Source organism: Bos indicus, chromosome 14 (assembly GCF_029378745.1).
Source record: "Bos indicus isolate NIAB-ARS_2022 breed Sahiwal x Tharparkar chromosome 14, NIAB-ARS_B.indTharparkar_mat_pri_1.0, whole genome shotgun sequence".
Lineage (NCBI taxonomy): Eukaryota > Metazoa > Chordata > Mammalia > Artiodactyla > Bovidae > Bos > Bos indicus.
In genome coordinates, this window is record NC_091773.1 from 57,833,095 (window position 1) to 57,853,280 (window position 20,186).

General features: G+C 39.3%; 1 long non-coding RNA gene and 1 pseudogene across 1 annotated transcript in view; one reads left to right on the forward strand and one right to left on the reverse strand.

Moving 5' to 3' along the window:
• LOC139186952 (uncharacterized) overlaps nucleotides 1–20,186 on the forward strand; it is a 264,026-nt gene that overhangs the window by 205,798 nt on the left and 38,042 nt on the right. The window lies entirely within an intron of this gene.
• Nucleotides 7,950–20,186, reverse strand: part of LOC109568293 (TBC1 domain family member 1-like) — a 32,299-nt pseudogene continuing 20,062 nt past the window's right edge.

The window sequence follows — 20,186 nt, forward strand, 5'->3', positions numbered from 1 at the left end:
TACTTTCTCACTTTGGACTCAGTGGGGAGAGACTGTAAAACATGAAATGTTCAAAACAAAATTTCTTACTCTCCTTACTCCAACATGTCTTTCTCCCAATATTTCCTCAGTAAACAGCAATTATTCATCCAATTACACTGGCTAAAAACTGTGGAATCATTTTGCCTTTTTATTTTCACACACTGAAAAAAAAAAAAAAAGGCAAATCTATCAGATATCAGACACAGACTGAGAGATTAAGCACACACATCAGTAAATCTCATTGGTTCTTCTTTCAAAATACTTCTGAAATCTACCAACTTTATACTACTGGTCCAAGTACTTTTCTTCCTGAGCAGTAGTAGAAAGCCTCCTAAATTTCCCCTCTGCTTCCAGTCTTGCAACTGTACAGTCTAGTCTTTACGTAGCTATTAGAATGAGCCTTTTTAAAATGTTAGATTATACCAGAAAGTGAAAGTGTTAGTCACTCAGTCATGTCCGACTCTGTGTGACCCCATGAACTGTAGCCTGCCAGGCTCCTCTGTCCATGGAATTCTCTAGGCAAGAACACTGGAATGAGTAGCCATTCCCTTCTCCAAGGGATCTTCCTGACCCAGGGATCAAACCCACAATTCCCACATTGCAAGCAGATTCTTACCATCTGTGCCACCAGGGAAGCCCAGATTATACCAGAGCTATGCTTAAATCTCCTAATTGTTTCCCATCTCTAACAGAATAACCCAAAATCCAAACATCTAAGATCCCACTTTGGCCCATAGCTTACCAAATGTCTTAATTCCCATTCTCCTCCAGTCACACTGAACTCTTTGCTATACTTTGAACACATCCAGCCTGCTCCAAGTACAAGACTTTTGCATCTACTGTTCTCACTTCTCAGAATTCTTTTTATCCTAAGATATCTTATGGCTAAATTATTATTTATATCAGGTCTCTTTTTGAATGCCATCTCAAGGCCTCTTTCAATACCTTCAGTAAAATAGCACCCCTGCCACCTTTTATCCCCTTACTTTGCTTTACTGTTTCTTCATATAGTTAATCAATATAATATAGTTAATATAATTAATGTGTTAATCCTGACATAGCATTAACTGCCCAGATATGAAACTTGTCTCCATTACTCACTGTTATGACCCTGGGCAGCTTCTTTACCTTTCTATGATATATTTTCTACGTTTGTAAGATGGGAATAATAATAGAACCTACCTCATAAGGGTGTTAAATTTAAACAAGATTGTGTGTGTGTGTGACAGACAGAAAGAAAAACACTGAGAAAAAGAAATGAGTGTCTGACACATGAGCACTACATATGCACTGCTACTAGAATAAATATTATTTGCCTCATTATGAATGTAAGCTCAGTGAGAGCAAGATTTTTGTCTCTCTTGTTCCACCTTGTATCTCTACCATTGAGAATAGTAACTTCACAAAATTTTGACTGAATTAAAGAAAAAAATGGTCACAGCATTTATGTGTATCATTCATCTACTTAAATTAGTGCACCTGAATTTTAATAGTTTTTAGCTGAGTCTTTTGACTTTTAGGTAGCCAAACATATCAACAACAAAAGAATATTTTCTTACTTTTCCCATATTTAATTTCATGTTTTGTAGCCTTTTAAATTGGCCGGAACTTTTAAAACAGTCATCACCCTTGCTGTTTCCCATTCCAGTTTTAGAAAGAACACAGAATTGTGGCTACTTCGTTAAAAGAAATGTTTTTTCATAGAATTGGTTTTGAAGCTTATTGAATTTCCTTCTAATTAACAGTGGTAAAGGCATGCGTGTGTGTGCTCAGTCATGTCCAACTTTTTGGAACCCCTTGGACTATAGCCCACCAGCTCTTCTGTCCATGAGATTTTTCCAGGCCACAATACTGGAATGGGTTGCCATTTCCTCCCCCTTCAGTTCAGTTCAGTTCAGTCACTCAGTCATGCCCGACTCTTTGCAACCCCATGAATCACAGCCTGCCAGGCCTCCCTGTCCATCACCAACTCCCAGAGTTCACCCAAATTCATGTGCATCGATTCAGTGATGCCATCCAGCCATCTCATCCTCTGTCGTCCCCTTCTCCTCCTGCCCCCAATCCCTCCCAACATCAGGGTCTTTTCCAATGAGTCAACTCTTCACATCAGGTGGCCAAAGTTTTGGAGTTCCAGCCTCAGCATTAGTCCTTTCAATGAACACCCAGAACTGATATCCTTTAGGATGGACTGGTTGGATCTCCTTGCAGTCCAAGGGACTCTCAAGAGTCTTCTCCAACACCACAGTTCAAAAGCATCAATTCTTCAGTGCTCAGCTTTCTTCACAGTCCAAATCTCACATCCATACATGACTACTGGAAAAACCATAGCCTTGACTAGACGGACTTTTGTTGGCAAAGCAATGTCTCTGCTTTTTAATATGCTATCTAGGTTGGTCATAACTTTCCTTCCAAGGAGTAAGTGTCTTTTAATTTCATGGCTGCAGTCACCATCTGCAGTGATTTTGGAGCCCAGAAAAATAAAGTCTGACACTGTTTCCACTGTTTCCACATCTATTTCCCATGAAGTGATGGGACCCGATGCCAGGATCTTCATTTTCTGAATGTTGAGCTTTAAGCCAACTTTTTCACTCTCCACTTTGACTTTCATCAAGAGGCTTTTGAGTTCCTCTTCACTTTCTGCCATAAGGGTGGTGTCATCTGCATATCTGAGGTTATTGATATTTCTCCCAGCAATCTTGATGCCAGCTTGTGCTTCTTCCAGCCCAGCGTTTCTCATGATGTACTCTGCATAGAAGTTAAATAATCAGGGTGACAATATACAGCCTTGACATACTCCTTTTCCTATTTGGAACCAGTCTGATGTTCCATGTCCATTTCTAACTGTTGCTTCCTGACCTGCATACAGATTTCTCAAGAGGCAGGTCCCGGGATCGAATCCGTGTCTCTTATGTCTCCTTAATTTGCAGGCAGATTCTTTACCACTGGTGCCCCCAGGGAAGCTCCATACTGTGAGAACTTCTATTTCAGTACCTGGATTAATGGCCATCATTTAGTACATTTTATGTACATACTTGTTAAACAAATAAATGTAAAGATTCAAGAGTGATGTTTTAAAGATGAAGGGAAATGAAAAGAGACACCTAACATCTATTTAACATGCAATATATGTTAGAATCACTTTAGTTATATTGCTTTTTATTCAGCTCTTACAGTAACCTCTGAGAAAGGATTAAAATAACTAAAATCAGGGAGATTTAGTGACTGGCCCAAAGTCAGTGGGCTGGTAAGTTGGAACGGAGAGGTGAGCTCATGTATATATGATCTCAAAGACCATATACTTAAGACTGCAGTAGCTGACCACCACACGAAAGCCTTACCACTTTACTAGGCCCAGTGAGAAAAAATATCTTCCATTTTTTCTAACTGATGGCTATTAATCCAGGCTCTGAAATAGAAGTTCTCACAATCTGCTATGAGAGACCTTTGAAAACCTAATTACAGTATAGTATAAAATGTGCCTGAGAGTAGATGGTCAGTTAATTCTTAGTGAATAAATGAACAAATGGTTAAGTGAAAAGCTTAACCTACAGTGTGTATCTCTTTCTAGAGACTTCAACTTCAAGTTACCAGTTATATCAGCAAAGACTAAAAATTCCAGTTCATGTATATATTCACACAACATGCCTCATGCCTGTCTGTGGCTAGAATAGAGAGGAAGATCTGGGAGACAGAAAGTGGAGCATGTAGACTCTTGAAGAGTAGAATGACATCATGGCTTGTGTGCCTCAAAAAAGAAAGTGTTTCAATGCAGAGAAATCTTCAGCGATTTGTTTTTATAAACATCCGGTTCTGCGCTGGCAGTATATTCGAACAGTTCCATGAGAAAGCAGCATCAGCACAAAATAAAATATCTCCTAAGACTTCTGAATATCCTTTGACTGTTTCCTTTTCCGAGTTTCCAAGAAGAACTTAATTGTGAGATAAGGCAAAAGCAGAAAATTTTTCCAATTACAGAAAAATAAGTAGACCTCATTAAAGTTAAACCTAAAAATATATTCACCTATCATCATTCATCTTTACTTAGAAAACAATAGTTGCCTATCCAAACAGAGAATTTGATTGATCCTGGGTTCTCAAAACACACATGAATGATTTTGGACAGATGTTTCATCAATGACAAATTGGCCTTGAGGGAAATGCGACCACCTTGGAAAAAAGCCATATATCCAGATTCTTTTAGTTTCAGCAGCACTCGTTTGAAACTATTCTCTATTCTTAAATTTCTAAGTAAACTTCTGTAAAAATAAATATTAAAGGACTCCTTTTAAATTAGATTTAAATAAATCCTCTAAAGGCTAAGATTACGGTTTTAAGTGACCCACTAATCAACTCTCCAAATTTATGGCAATAATATTATTGGCAAGAGTTTGCAAAGTGGTTGATGGCATCAACCACAAAGCCCTGTTTATAAATACATATTATCACATTAGGGGCACACTGTTTCAATTTTTAGAGCATTCCATTTAAGTTCCAACTTTGAACTGATCTGATTAATACTTTTTCTTCTAGTGGTTGTATTTCATTTATGACAACACTCAGTGGGAACAGAGAAAGTGTTCCATTTAAAATTAAAGAGTTTTGATGGTAACATCAAAAGCTGTGGAATTGTCTCTCAGATATTCTCCAGAAAGTAGGGTGGAGGAAAGGTCTGTAGTAGTGTTAATTTAGTGTTTTCAAGAGGAAGCAAGATGAATCTAAGAATTTAAGAGCTTGGTAAATTGCTGAGCTGTTTCTCCTGAATTAATGTTAAAGGTTCTCTTATCATAGAATTAGACACTCACAAATACATTCACACGTACACAAAAACACCACCACCACCACATATAATGTAGGCTCCTTATGCTATGAACTTGTTTTCAATCTACCCACTCCAGCTTTATTGTGTTGCTTAATTTTATATTTCAAGGCTCCATTATTACTGAGATCTGTTTTAATGGCATGTTCAAGAAATCACTTGACCAAACTTTGAGTGCAAAGGGCAAATGCAGAAACAATGAAGCATGTCTCAGATTCTCTTGATCTCATAAAAGTGGATCTATAGATATTTTTCATACAGAAATAAATGGATCTATGCACATATATGCACATACACATGTTTTCTTGGGTCAAACAGTTCATAATTCAAACAGGAAGATCTAGCAATTCCTAGAGACTTCACATTGGTATATTTGAATTTGTTTGACTTTAAAATTTGTAAATTTATAATATTTAATACTTCTTACAGAATATTCTCATGGGAAGAGAGGATGAATTGTGATAACCTAACCAGGTTCCAGCCTCCCTACTTATCACTGTTTCAGAAATCGCACAGCATTGCAAAAATAACTCCCCTTACTAAACTCTGGCCCAGGCCACCTAAGTTTCTCTCTCTACCTGCTAAAGGAGATCAAAATGCCTAAGACCTTATATTCAAGAACACGAAAAGAGGCAAAGCTAGCAAGATCCGTAGACAAGATCAAGTTCAACACTTCTCACTACTGTCTAGAATAGTGACCTGAGCTTCCCCTCTTCAGCAGGCCAACCCCTGTCCATCCTTCATATCTCTCTCTGGCTTCTGCTCTAATTGGCAAGGGCTCTTCCTATGAATTCATTTGGAATTCTTTCTCAGGAAAATAATATTGAGTAGTCCAGATGTCAACTGCCCCCTCATTCCCATAGTTGTACAACACTTCACCAAAAAAAATTCACTGTGTAAATTGGTTTACACACACTCTACCATTAACAGCTTTGAAATTCAGTTTGGGCATCTATCTTCTTCAGAGTTACCTTTGTTATCACTCTATCCTGATGGCACCCTGGCCTCCAGGATTCTCTAGTCTCTCTTAGGCAGAACAATTCTACTGTCAAGCATTCCAGAAGCATTTCAGTGTTTAAGAAAACACAGTCATGCAAATAACAGTATCTGCTTTCTCCAGAGGAAATGTATCCAGTCTGATGTTTACTGATCTTGCTCTTTGAAATCTTTCCCTGCATACTTGCCAAGTCTGACTCTTTGTAACACTATGGACTGTAGCCCTCCAGGCTCTTTGGTCCATGGGATTCTCCAGGCAAGAACACTGGAGTGGGTGGGGATCTTCCTGACCCAGGGATTGAACCCACATCCTATCTGATGAAATAAAAGTAACATTGGGATTTTATGGTTCTTTTCTTTGGAGCTCTACCAGTGTGATTCAGCGACCCTTTATGTTTCTACTTTGTCTTCCATCCTACATTTATCCAGCAAACAGGCTCCTCACTTACACAGTCTATATGCCTTTACTCTTCCTCACATATACCTGTTTGCTTACTCATAGTTTCTGCTTCCCTCATAACTTCAGCCTATACATTAGATTATCAAGACCTCCCTGACTTTTCAGTTTATGCTCCCAGTACTGCCTACTTCAAATATTTAAACTAAAAACAGTTGATGTCCCCAGGTCACCTTTTAAATCTGGTCCTATCATGCTGCTAAGTCACTTCAGTCGTGTCCGACTCTGTGTGACCCCAGAGACGGCAGCCCACCAGGCTCCCCCGTCCCTCGGATTCTCCAGGCAAGAACACTGGAGTGGGTTGCCATTTTCTTCTCCAATGCAGGAAAGTGAAAATGAAAGTGAAGTCGCTCAGTCGTGCCCGACTCCTCATGACCCCATGGACTGCAGCCTTCCAGGCTCCTCCATCCATGGGATTTTCCAGGCAAGAGTACTGGAGTTGGGTGCCATTGCCTTCTCCGGTCCTATCATAGCTCATTGGAAAGCAATGGATTGACTGCCCTTAGTCTGAGGCCTTGCCTGGTTGTCCAGTTGTGTATGGACATGGTACAAAAATGATCATCCAGACTCACTCCTTCTGCAGCCACTGTAGTAGCTTAGCTCTCCTTAAATTGACCCAGAGGGAAACAACTATTATGACTGTGGTAAGTTATATCAACTGTAGTTCCATCTTTCCTATTGCAATAGATAGGTGGTCCCCAAGCCATATCCCCTTTTATAAGGCAGTACACCTACCTCCCTGGTTTCCTGAGCATGGCTGTTAAAGGCTTATAGAAGCCTTCCTTCTACAGGAAACTGTCCTCAGCTGACAGGAGCTGCTTCACCCCACAGGTTACTGCCTTTTCTCCTCTTGTTCACCTTTCTTATCCTGCTTTACTTCCTGTCCTACAGATTTCTTCCCCGCTCCTGAGGAGTACTCCCTCAAAAAAATCTGAATTCTTGTCTCAGGCTGTCCATCTAAGGAACATAACTTCAAACCTGTTAAATAAAAGGTCCCTTTTCATTGGAAATAAGTAATTCTGCCCACAACTTATGATAGTAATAACTTTGCATTTATGTTTTAAGATCCAGGATTCAGATTCTATTTTTATTTCAGACATGCTGTCATTTAAATGGAGATATAAAACTGCATAATAAATCTGCTAAAATGATGTGCGTGAGATTGAGGTGAAATTAAATGAAATGACCTATGACAGGCTTCAATCATATTTGTATGGATAATACTTTTTTCAAGAATCATATTTCAAGTATTCAAATTCTTCTTTATTATTCAGATATAAGTGACATATAACATTATATTAGTTTCAGGTATACAACATAATGATTCCAAATTTGTATATACTGTGATACAATCACCACAATAAGTCTGGTTAACATACATCAAATTAAAATTTTTTTTCTTGTGATGATAACTAAAGATTTAGTTTTTTATCAACTTTCAAACATACAATACTGTATTATTAACTATAGTCACCATGATATACAGTACATACATGAATTAATTTTTATTATGAATGGAAACTTTTACCTCCTGACTACCTTCATCCATTTTACCCACCACCCAAACCCCACCTCTGGCAGCCAGTAATCTGTTTTCTGTATCTGTGGGTTTTTTTTTTTGACTCCACAAATAAATAAGAACATACAATATTTGTCTTTCTCTGTCTGACTTATTTCATTAAGAAGAATGTATGGTCCATCCATGATACATCCACTATACACTGGTCTATCCATGACAGAGTAAATGGCAAGATTTTCTCGTTTTAATGGGTGAATAATATTCCACTCAGTTCATATTCCACATTTTCTTTATTCATTATCCATTGATGGACACTTAGACTGTTTGCATATCTTGGTTATTATAAATAATGTTGCAATGAATATGAGCATGCACATCTTTTTTTAGTTAGCATTTTTCATTCCTTTAGATAAATACCCAGAAGTTAATTGTTGGATGATATGGTAGTTTTGTTTTTTGTCTCTTTTTTTAAACATAAACGTGCATTTATTCGAGTCCATGCCATCTAATCTACTGACTAATCAGGACTAGAAAAGGGGAGAATTAAACCTAAACAACAACAACAACACTGAGACATTCACTGCCTGCATTGTGAGTCAGTTCAGAAGAATCTGTGTGCTGGCAAGCCGGTCTCCTCCCTGAGAAGCACACTTCATTCTCTGTTCTCCTCCAGCATCTTCATCTCTCTCAGTTAAGGCCTGGACAGTGTCAGGGCAGTGGCCACACCTATTCTGGAGCTGTGGGCTGGTGGGAGTTGGGCCCCAGGCCGTCAGTCACCCGAGGGGTCAGGCTCCCCGCCGCCCAGCTCTGCCATCTGCCTCCAGAGCTGCTCTACTGTCTGCAGCAGGGCTGACCACTCCAGCTCCAAGGCCAGGGTCGCCTGTTTTAGCTTGCTTTCGCTACTTAGGAGCTTCTCAGGGGTAGCTCCCAGGCTCTGGATTGTCCCATTGGCCACCTGCAGTTGTTCAGGGAGGTCAAGATTCTGTTTGCATAAGCTGCTGTTGGGCTTCTCTAATTTGTCCGTTCTTTGGTTGTCACTGAGAGAAGAATTGATAAGCTCTTCCTGAAGCATGTGGTACTCAACTTCATAAGCCTGTAACTTTACAGGAGTTCATCTCAAACACCTAACTGATGGTCTTCAACATCTGCACCAAGCCCAGGTTGGGTAGTATGCTTTTTATAAAGTCAACTATGGTTTCACTGACCTAGAGCCAGACATCCTGGAATGTGAAGTCAAGTGGGCCTAAGAAAGCATCACTACGAACAAAGCTAGTGGAGGTGATGGAATTCCAGTTGAACTATTCCAAATCCTGAAAGATGATGCTGTGAAAGTGCTGCACTCAATATGCCAGCAAATTTGGAAAAATCAGCAGTGGCCACAAGACTGGAAAAGGTCAGTTTTCATTCCAATCCCAAAGAAAGGCAATGCCAAAGAATGCTCAAACTACTGCACAATTGTACTCATCTCACACACTAGTAAAGTAATGCTCAAAATTCTCCAAGCCAGGCTTCAGCAATATGTGAACCGTGAACTTCCTGATGTTCAAGCTGGTTTTAGAAAAGGCAGAGGAACCAGAGATCAAATTGCCAACATCCGCTGGATCATAGAAAAAGCAAGAGAGTTGCAGAAAAACATCTATTTCTGCTTTATTGACTATGCCAAAGTCTTTGACTGTGTGGATCCCAATAAACTGTGGGAATTTCTGAAAGAGATGGGAATACCAGACCACCTGATCTGCCTCTTGAGAAATTTGTATGCAGGTCAGGAAGCAACAGTTAGAACTGGACATGGAACAGACTGGTTCCAAAAAGGAAAAAGAGTTCGTCAAGGCTGTATATTGTCACCTTGCTTATTTAACTTCTATGCAGAGTACATCATGAGAAACGCTGGACTGGAAGAAACACAAGCTGGAATCAAGATTGCCGGGAGAAATATCAATCACCTCAGATATGCAGATGACACCACCCTTATGGCAGAAAGTGAAGAACTCAAAAGCCTCTTGATGAAAGTGAAAGTGGAGAGTGGTAAAGTTGGCTTAAAGCTCAACATTCAGAAAACGAAGATCATGGCATCCGTTCCCACCACTTGATGGGAAATAGATGGGGAAACAGTGGAAACAGTGTCAGACTTTATTTTTCTGGGCTCCAAAATCACTGCAGATGGTGACTGCAGCCATGAAATTAAAAGATGCTTACTCCTTGGAAGGAAGGTTATGACCAACCTAGATAGCATATTCAAAAGCAGAGACATTACTTTGCCAACAAAGGTTCATCTAGTCAAGGCTATGGTTTTTCCTGTGGTCATGTATGGATGTGAGAGTTGGACTGTGAAGAAGGCTGAGTGCCGAAGAATTGATGCTTTTGAACTGTGGTGTTGGAGAAGACTCTTGAGAGTCTCTTGGACTACAAGGAGATCCAACCAGTCCATTCTGAAGGAGATCAGCCCTGGGATTTCTTTGGAAGGAATGATGCTAAAGCTGAAACTCCAGTACTTTGGCCACCTCATGCGAAGAGTTGACTCATTGGAAAAGACTCTGATGCTGGGAGGAATTGGGGGCAGGAGGAGAAGGGGACGACAGAGGATGAGATGGCTGGATGGCATCACTGACTCGATGGACGTGAGTCTGGGTGAACTCTGGGAGTTGGTGATGGACAGGGAGGCCTGGCGTGCTGCGATTCATGGGGTCTCAAAGAGTCGGACACGACAGCAACTGATCTGATCTGATCTGATCTGATGGTTTCTGGGTTTTCATGCTGCAGAATCAAGGGCTTATGGTATCCCAGCAGACTTAAAGCCACTTTAAATATGACCTCTGATCCCTGAAGAAAGATCATATCAAAGACTCCGGTGACAAAGCCCAGGGGGAACTGCAAGGCAAACACAGTGAGGAACCAGGACACGGCATAGAGGCTGGGGCTGATTTCATGTCCCTCCAGGTGGTTGGATAGGTCCCTGTGGTAATCATGGAAACGCCTTGAGAGTTGGTACATCTGGATCTGTAAAATAATCATGTCCATTCAATACTGTTTCCACAGTCCCATGTCAAACATCAGAACCTTAAGCATGTTAAACGCCTCTTATTCACCCATGTGAAGCAGGAGGATGCCTGCTACAAAGCTGAGGCCTTGGCAATAGCCCACTTCTTCGTCTAGAAGCGAGTAGGCCTTCAGGATGTTGTAAAGTGACAGCTGCCCTGCTCCTAGCTGAGCAGAGTAGTACTGATGTGTTGGAAAGGTTCTCCCGAGGTAGATGAGAATGGTGTGCTGCTGGGAGATGAGCTGCTTTAAGTGCTCTTTGTAGGGAATCTCCTTGGGCTGCTGTTTGATGAGGAACAGGTGCTTCAGGTGGCATTGCTCCACCAAGAATTTCCAGATTTTGCCCCGGTGATGTCATGGCACACCTTGGCCAACAGCCAAGTGCATTTTTTCCATGTCAAACTTAGTTTTTGATCTTCCTGGAGTGCTTAGCATCTTTTCCCACACTGTAGTCACTTCTTTAAGACAAGGAGTGATTTCTTCATAATCAAGGTTTAGGCACTTGTTCAGCAAATCATTCTCAGAGGCTTGCAGCTTTTGTTTTTCCTTCTCCATCCTGAACAGCAGTATCTGTTGTAGAATGGCTTTTTGCCATAGCTCTCGGAGTTCACAAGATGTCCTTTTTTTTTCCTCTGGAATAGGGCCGAAGGGTCCATCTTCATAAACTGGTTCTAGAGGAGATCATGGGGAAAGCTCTCCCAGCTCTGAATATCTTCGTATCTGCTGAGAGAATCACAGGCTTTTGGTGGGGTGGCCACTCGAAGGAAGATCTGCTGCCTCCATGGTCTCTGTGTCTTTATGGAGGTCCTGCTGGGGTCACCCATGTGGTCAGCTTTGGACTCAAAGTTCTTTGATTCATGAGGTGGGCTCTGTGCTCACTGAGTGATACCTCATAAGCTTCCTTTGTGAGACCCCTGGGGACCCCCATGCCAGCTGCGGAGGCTTTCTGGCATTCCATGAGGACATGACTCAGGTGTTGGCGTGCCTTTGGAAGCCCTGCTTGGGTGAGGGCAGGGCTGGCTCTTCCGTGGGTTGGCTCTGTACAGGTCCTCCAAGGAGCTGAGGAGCCTGAAGCAGCTCTTGGAGATGGGCAAAGCCTCCTTTTCACAGCCAGACAGCTCTTTGCTGGTGTTACTGAATGTTCCAGACACAGAGCTGTCCAGACCCAGACTGGCTGAGTGCTCCTGGAGGCCTCTGGCTTTATTATCCCAGGACAAAATACTTTCTAAAGATTCTGTTAAAGACCTCTTCACTTTGTTTTTCAGCATATCCAACCTAAATCAAGTGGTACTTGATGGTAACTCATTTCCAATATTCTCCACTGCAATCTGTGACATCTTTTTTTATCTCCCCAATATGGACGTGAACTTTTAGCTTCTCTTCATGTAAACATCTCAGGAAAGAAATAACCAATTCATTCTCTCACTGCTCATTCCTTGATCTCAGTTTCTGAACCTCCTCAAAAATAGTTGCTTGCTCCTGATTAGTTAATGTTGTCAGGTGCTTCTGGAGCTCTAGTTTGGTTTTGGAAGAATTACTTCCCTCTATCTGCTCACAGAGCTTGTGCAGGCCCTGCAGGGGCAGCCCTCACATAGCTGGACCAGCACCTTCTCTGTCTGCTGCACTGAGACCACCATGAAGGCCTGCTTCAGGGTCATCATGGTCTTGATAGGTAGTTAGAATAGGAAAAAGGAGTCCAAAATGGCAGTGGCTAAAAGACAAAGAAAAGCAAAGCCCGCGGAAATGGAACAAAAGAAAATCTGAGGACCAGAGTGAGAACCTCAGGTGAAACAAACAGCCCTCCTGGCTAGCCCAATTTACATAGGGCAGGCTTGGGGGGAAAAGAAAAAACATATAAAAAGAGGAGTCAAAATCGAGCCCTGGCTCTTCTTGTGGGTCAGACTGCCTTCACACCTCAAGGATGTATTTTCCTTTGCTTGCCAAATAAAACTGAGCTGTAACCAAGCTGTAACCCTGGTCTGCCATTTCAAATTTTTGCTGCAGCGAGACAGAACTGAGGAAATTACACTCTCCCTTGACAATCTCATCCACCAGAGCTTCATTTGTGTGCTGAAACATGTAGCAGAGGAAATGAAAGCCTCTACCTCCTTAAGACTCCTGGCAGATAAAACCAAAGTGGGCCACATATCTAATACCCTGAGAGCAAAAGGATATCTCCTGAAAACTTTTCTCCAATGCTATTTTTTTGGTGTCAGGACTGATGAGGTAAACTTCTGATTGACCAATTGTGAAGAGCATAGTTCAAGCTTCCTTAATATCTGTCCACTGCACAATATTGAGTCCACTAATCAGGTGGTTCTGGATGTCACTTTCCTCAAAAGAGTTGAAGAAACTACTACACTCTGCAAGACTGCATCCTGAAACTCCTTTCTGAAGGCCAAGGAGTGGCAGCCAAGGCTTTGAGAAGGACTTGTGCACCGGCTAAGGACCCGCTTAGCATCCCCCAGTGGCTGCAGCGCAGACTGGAACTGATCCGAGAGGAGAAGCCACCACTCGTGACCGAAGCCCTCCAAGCACTAGTTGATCAGGGCTGGCGGAGACTTCCTGAGCGCCATCACCATGTGGCTGCAAAACAGCACCTCGAACTTCTTGGGAAGGTGTCATTGAACTCCGTCTGGCAGTGCAGCTCCTCCTGGTGGGCCTGCTGGATGGAATTGATGATCTCAGGCACCTTGGCTACCCAGCTGAACAATGGTGAGATCAAGGGCCAGGTGGTGGCTCGTTGTCCCGGGCTCCCGCTTACTCCCACTGCCTGCCCTAGGGGTGGCGGGGAGTCAGAGGCCAGCTTGGGGTGCAGCAGGGCAGGGCATGGCTCCCCTGGCTGCAGCAGCAGACTCCTCCCCACCTGTCACATGGTAAAAGTGAAAGTGAAGTCGCTCAGTCATGTCCAACTCTTTGCCACCCCATGGACTGTAGCCCACCATGCTCCTCCATCCATGGGATTTTCCAGGCAAGAGTGCTGGAGTGGGTTGCTATTTCCTTCTCCAGAGGATCAAACCCATGTCTCCCACATTGTAGGCAGACGCTTTACCATCTGAGCCACCAGGGAAGACCCACCTCACTTGGTAGTTCTGTTTTTGAGGAAACACTATATAGTTTTTACATAGTGGCTATACCAAATTAATATTTCAACCAACATTACACATCCATATTCTCAGCAACGCATGCTATTTCTTGTCTTTTTCATAATACTTTCAGACATGCATAAAGTGATAATCATTGGAGTTTTGAATTGCATTTCCCTATTTATAAGTAATGTTGAGCACAATTTCATGTACCTGTTGGCCATCTGTGTGTCTTATTTGGGAAAAAAAAATCTAGTCAAATTCTCTGCCTGTTTTTTAACTAGATTGTTATTTCTCTATTGAATTCTATATATTTTGAATATTATTCCAGTATCAAATACTTGGTTTGCAAATATTTTCTCCCATTCAGTTGGTTGCCTTCTGTGGAGAGACTTTAGTTGTAGTCTCACTTGTTTTTGTTTTTATTGCTTTATATTTGGCATCAAATCCACGAATCATTGTTAAGACTTACGTCAAGGAGCTTACCACTCTGCTTTCTTCTAGAAGTTTTATGGTTTCAGGTATTATGTTCAAATCTTTAACCCATTTTGAGTTAAATTTTGGGTATGGTATCAGATAGCAGACCGCTGTCATTCTTTTGCATATGTTCCAGATTTCCCAACACCACTGACTGAAAACTGTCCTTTGTCCCTTATATAGTCTTAGCTCATTTAAGCAAATTAATTGACCATATGCAAATGGGCTTATTTCTGGGCTCTCTTCTATTCCATTAATCTATGTCTCTGCTTTTATGCTAATACCATACTGTTTTCATGATTATGGCTTTTGTGATATAGTTTGAAACTAGGTACTGTGTTGTCTCCAGCTTTCTCTTCTTTCTTAAGATCACTATGGCTTTCAGAGTCTTTTGTGGTTCCATATACATTTTAGGATTGTTTGCTCTATTTCTGTGAAAAATTCTACTGGAATTTTGATAGAGATTGCATTGAATCTATAGACTATTTTCAGTAGTATGAACATTTAATAATATTAATTCTTCCAATCTATGAACAAGTAATATATATTCATTTTATTTGTATCTTCTTCGATACCTTTCAGTAACATCATATAATTTCCAGTATATAGGTCTTTCACTTCTTTAGTTAAATTTATTTTTGATGCAATTGTAAATGAGACTATTTTCTTAATTCTTTTCTGATAATGTATTATTGGTATAGAAACACAACAGTTTTTTTTTTATTTTGTATCTTGCAACTTTCCTAACTGTATTGCAACTTTTGCATTTATAATGTATATAAACTGTCATGTTTTCTGCAACTAGTGACAGTTTTATTTCTTCCTTTCAAACTTGGATTTCTTTTATTCTTTTACTCACCTAAACGCTCTGGCTGAGACTTCCAATACTATGTTGAATAAAAGTGGTGAGAGGGGGCATTCTTGTCTTGTTGTTGTTCAATCAATTAGTCATGTCCAACTCTTTGCAACCTGATGGACTGCAGCACACCAGGCTTCCCTGTGCTTCACCATCTCCTAGAGTTTGCCCAAACTCATGTCTTTTGACGTGAGTTGGGAGTCTGAGTGTCTCTGTCACCCCCTTCTTATCCTGCCCTCAAACTTTCCCAGCATCAGGGTCTTTTCCAATGAGTCAGCTCTTTGAATTAGGTTGTGAAACTATTGGTACTTCAACTTCAGAAACAGTCCTTCCAATGAATATTCAGGACTGATTTCCTTTAGGATTGATGGGTTTGATCTCCTTGCTGTCCAAAGGACTCTCAAGAGTCTCCTCCAGCACCACAGTTTGAAAGCATCAGTTCTTCGGTGCTCAGCCTTCTTTATGGTTCAACTCTCACATCCATACATGACTACAGGAAAAACCATAGTTTTGACTATACAGATCTTTGTTGGCAAAGTGATGTCTCTGCTTTTTAATGTGCTGTCTAGGTTTGTCATAGCTTTTCTTTCAAAGAGCAAGCATCTTTTAATTTCATGGCTGCAGTCACCATCGGCAGTGATTTGGAAGCCCAAGAAAATAAAGTCTGTCACTATTTACATTTTTCCCCCATCTATTCGCCATTAAGTGATGGAACTGGATGCCTTGATCTTAGTTTTGTGAATGTTGAGTTTTAAGCCAGGTTTTCACTCTCCTCTTTCACCTTCATCAAGAGGCTCTTTAATTCCTCTTCACTTTCTGCCATTAAGTTGGTGTCATCTGCATATCTGAGGTTACTGGTACTTCTCCTGGCAATCTTGATTCCAACTTGTGAGTCATCCAGCCCATCCTTCTGCATGATGTACTCTGCATATAACTTAAATAAGTAGGGTGACAATTGTTCAGCCTTGTCATACTCCTTTCCCAAATTTGAACCAGTCTGTTGTTTCATGTCTGGTTTTAACTGTTGCTTCTTGACCTGAGTACAGATTTCCCTGGAGGCAGGTAAGGTGGTCTAGTAGTCCCATCTCTTTAAGAATTTTCCACAGTTTGTTGTTATCCACACAGTCAAAGGCTTTAGCATAGTCAGTGAAGCAGAAGCAGTGTTTTTCTGAAATTCCCTTGCATTTTCTATGATCCAGGGGATGTTGGCAATTTGATCTCTGGTTTATCTGCCTTTTCTAAATCCAGTTTGTACTTCTGGAAGTTCTTAGTTCACATACTATTGAAGCCTAGCTTGAAGCATTTTGAGCATTACCTCACTAGCAGATGAAATCAGTGCAATTGTTGCCTAAGTGATTTCTTTGAAAGGTTGAACATTCTTTGGCATTGCCCTTCTTTGTGATTGGAATGAAAATTGACCTTTTCTAGTCCTGTGGCCACTACTGAATTTTCCAAATTCTGACCCTAAAGTTTTTAGCTTTACACAATTGAGTATGATATTAGATGTGGGCATGTCCTGTATGACTTTTTATTATGTTGAGGTATGTTCCCTCTATATTCACTTTGTTAAGAGTCATTATTATAAAAAGATGTTCAATTTTGTCAGATGTTTTTTCTGTATCTATGGAGATCATATGATTTTAATCCTTCTTTTTTTTGTTAATGTGGTGCATCATGTTGATTGATTTGCAGATGTTGAATCACCCTTGTATCCCTGGAGAAAACCCACTTGATCATGATGTATGAGCCGTTTAATTTATTGTTGATAAATTAACAAATTTAATTTAATTAAATGTAAGTTTAACCAAACAAATACATAGTTTGCTAATAGTTTCTTGATGACTTTTTCATCCATGTTCATCAGTAATATTGACCTGTAATTTTCTTTTCTTGGAGTGTCCTTGTCTAATTTTGGTATCAAGGGTAACGCTAACCTCAAAAAATGAGATTTGAAGTACTCCCTCTTAAAATTTTTGGAACAGTTTGAGACGATTGTTGTTAATTGTCTTTAAATGTTTTATAGAACTCACCTGTGAAGCCATTTGGTCTTAAACTTTTGTTTGTTGGAAGTTTTTGGTTACTGATTGAATCTCTTTACTAGTAATCAGTCTATCCATGTTTTCTATTTCTTAATGATTCAGTCCTGGTAGATTGTATGTTTCTAAGAATTTATCCATTTCTTCTTGGTTGTCCAACTTGTTGATATGTAATAGTTCATAGGAGTCTCTTAACGATCCTTTGTATTTCTCTGGTACAGTAACATCTCTTCTTTTATTTCTAACTTTATATATTTTAGTTCTTTCTTTTTTTTCTTGGTGAGTTGCTAAAGATTTGTCAATTTTGCTTACTTTTTTAAAAATATCAGCTGAATTTCACCTTTTGTTTTGCCTTTTTAGTCTTTATTTCATTTATTTCTGCTCTGATATTTGTTATTTCCTTCATTCTAATAATTTTGGAATTAGTTGTTCTTGTTCTAATTCCTTGAAGTGTAAAGTTAGGTTGTGTCCTTTTTCTTAATCTTGATATAGACATTAATCACTATAAATTTTCCTCTTAGAACTGCATTTGTTTCTTTGCATAAGCTTTGGTATATTTTATTTTCATATTCTTAAGGTATTTTTAAATTTCTCTTAAAATTTTTTTTTTCATTGACCCATTGATTGTTGAGTATCATTATTTAATCTCCATATGTTTGTAAATTTTCTTCTTTTTTTTTGTAATTGATTTCTAGTTGTATACCATGTGGTCTAAAGGATGCTTGATATAATTTCAAACTTCTTAAATTTATTAAGATATTTTGTGGTATAACATATGATCTCTTCTGTAGAATTCTTCATATACATTTGAGAAGAATGTGTATTGTTTCTTTTGGATGAAATGTTCTGCATGTTTTTTTAAATCCATTCAGTCTTAAACACATTAAGATCAATTTTATTGATCCTCTTTCTGCATTATCTATTGATGATGGTATTAAAGTCCCCTAATATTATGATATTACTATCTTTTATTCCCTTTAGATCTATTAATATAGTTGCTTTATAATTTAGGTGCTTTTATGTTGGATGCATAAATATTTTAAAATGTTATATCCTCTTGTTGGATTGACCTCTTTATCATTATATAATGACCTTCTTTGTTTTTTCTATAGGCTTTGTCTTAAACTCTATTGCCTGATGTAAGTACAAGCATACCTCATTTTACTGTATGTCACATATTTTTTTTTTTTTTTAACAAATTGAAGGTTTGTGGCAATAGGGCATCAAAGAAGTGCCATTATTTCACATTATTCCAACAGCATTTCTCACTTCATGTCTCTGTATCACATTTTGGTAATTCTCAAAACATTTCAAACTTTTATTATTGTATTTTTTATGGTAATCTGTGAGCAGTGGTCTTTGGTGTGACTGTTACAAAAAGATTATGAATAGCTGAAGGTTCAGATGATGATTAGGATTTTAGCAATAAAGTATTTTAAAATTAAGGTATGTACATTGCTTAAATATAAGGCTATATTTTATATATATTGCAAACTTTATAGACTATGTATAGTGGGAACATAACCTTTAATATGCACTAGGAAGCCAAAAATTTTGTGACTCACTTTATTGAGATAATCATTTTGCTATAGTAGTCTGGAATCAAACCCACAATATCTCCAAGGTATGCTTGTATAGCTACTTCAACTTTTAAAATTCCATTTGCATGCTACATCTTTTTACTGTTCCTTCACTTATACTCTGTGTGTGCATCCTTTGATCTGAAACAAGTCTCTTTTAGGCAGCATATAGATAGGCCTTGTTATTTTATCCATTCGGCCACTCTCTCTCATAATTGGAGGATTTAGTGCATTTACATTCAAAGTATGTACATATATACTTATAGCCATTTTGTTAATTGATCTTCAGGTATTTTGTCATTTCTTTGTTCCTTTCTCCTTTTGCTCTCTTTGTGATTTGAAAATGTTCCTTAGTGGTATGCTTAGATTTCTTTTAAATCTCTTATGTATCTTCTATAGGTTTATGTGTTGTGGTTACCATGAGGTTTACAGAAAACAATTTATATCTATAATAATCTATTTTAAACTTTTTATTTTTTATTGGACTATGACAGTTAACAATGTGAGTTTCAGGTGGACAGCAAAGGGACTCAGCCATACATATACATGTATCCATTCTCTTCCAAACTCCCATAACATTGAGCAGAGTTCCATGTACTATACATAAGGTCTTTGTTGGTTATCCACTTTAAATAAAACACTGCCCTATTTTTGAGTTTCTGAATCCTTTTTTCTGCATCCTCTAGTCTGTTTTTGCACCCCTTTGCTGTATTTTCAGTTCAATCACTGTATTCTTCAGCTTTATTTGTACTTTATTTTTCTTTCTCTTTGCAAAATTTATTTATGCAATCTTCTCTGAGCTCAGTGAGCATCTTTATGATCATTATTTTGAAGCCTATCAGGTAAATCTTTTATCTCTATTTTATTAAGTTCTTTTCCTGAGGTTTCATCATTTTTTTATTTGAAACACATTCCTCTGTTGCTTCATTTTCCTTGATTCTCTGTATGGGTTATGCATTTTTATGCATTAGATGAAACAGTCACCACCTCTAATCTTGAAGGAGTGCTCTCCTATAGGAAATGAATATTATCATTCAACTCTGCCCTAGCTCTTTGGTCTCTCAAATTTTTGTGATTTTTCCAAGCAGCCTATTTTATTTTTAGTGGCTCCCAGTTAATTGAGGTATGCCCAATCCTGTCAGTGTCCAAAAGGAAGGATCTTAGTCAACAGCTAGATTCAGGCTTATTAGAAGCCAGGTCCTTGTGCAGCAACTTTTAAATTATAAAAATAGATTTCTTTAAGGGAAGACTTTTGTTATTGTTGTTTGGTCGCTAAGTAATATCTGACTCTTTTGAGACCCTGTGA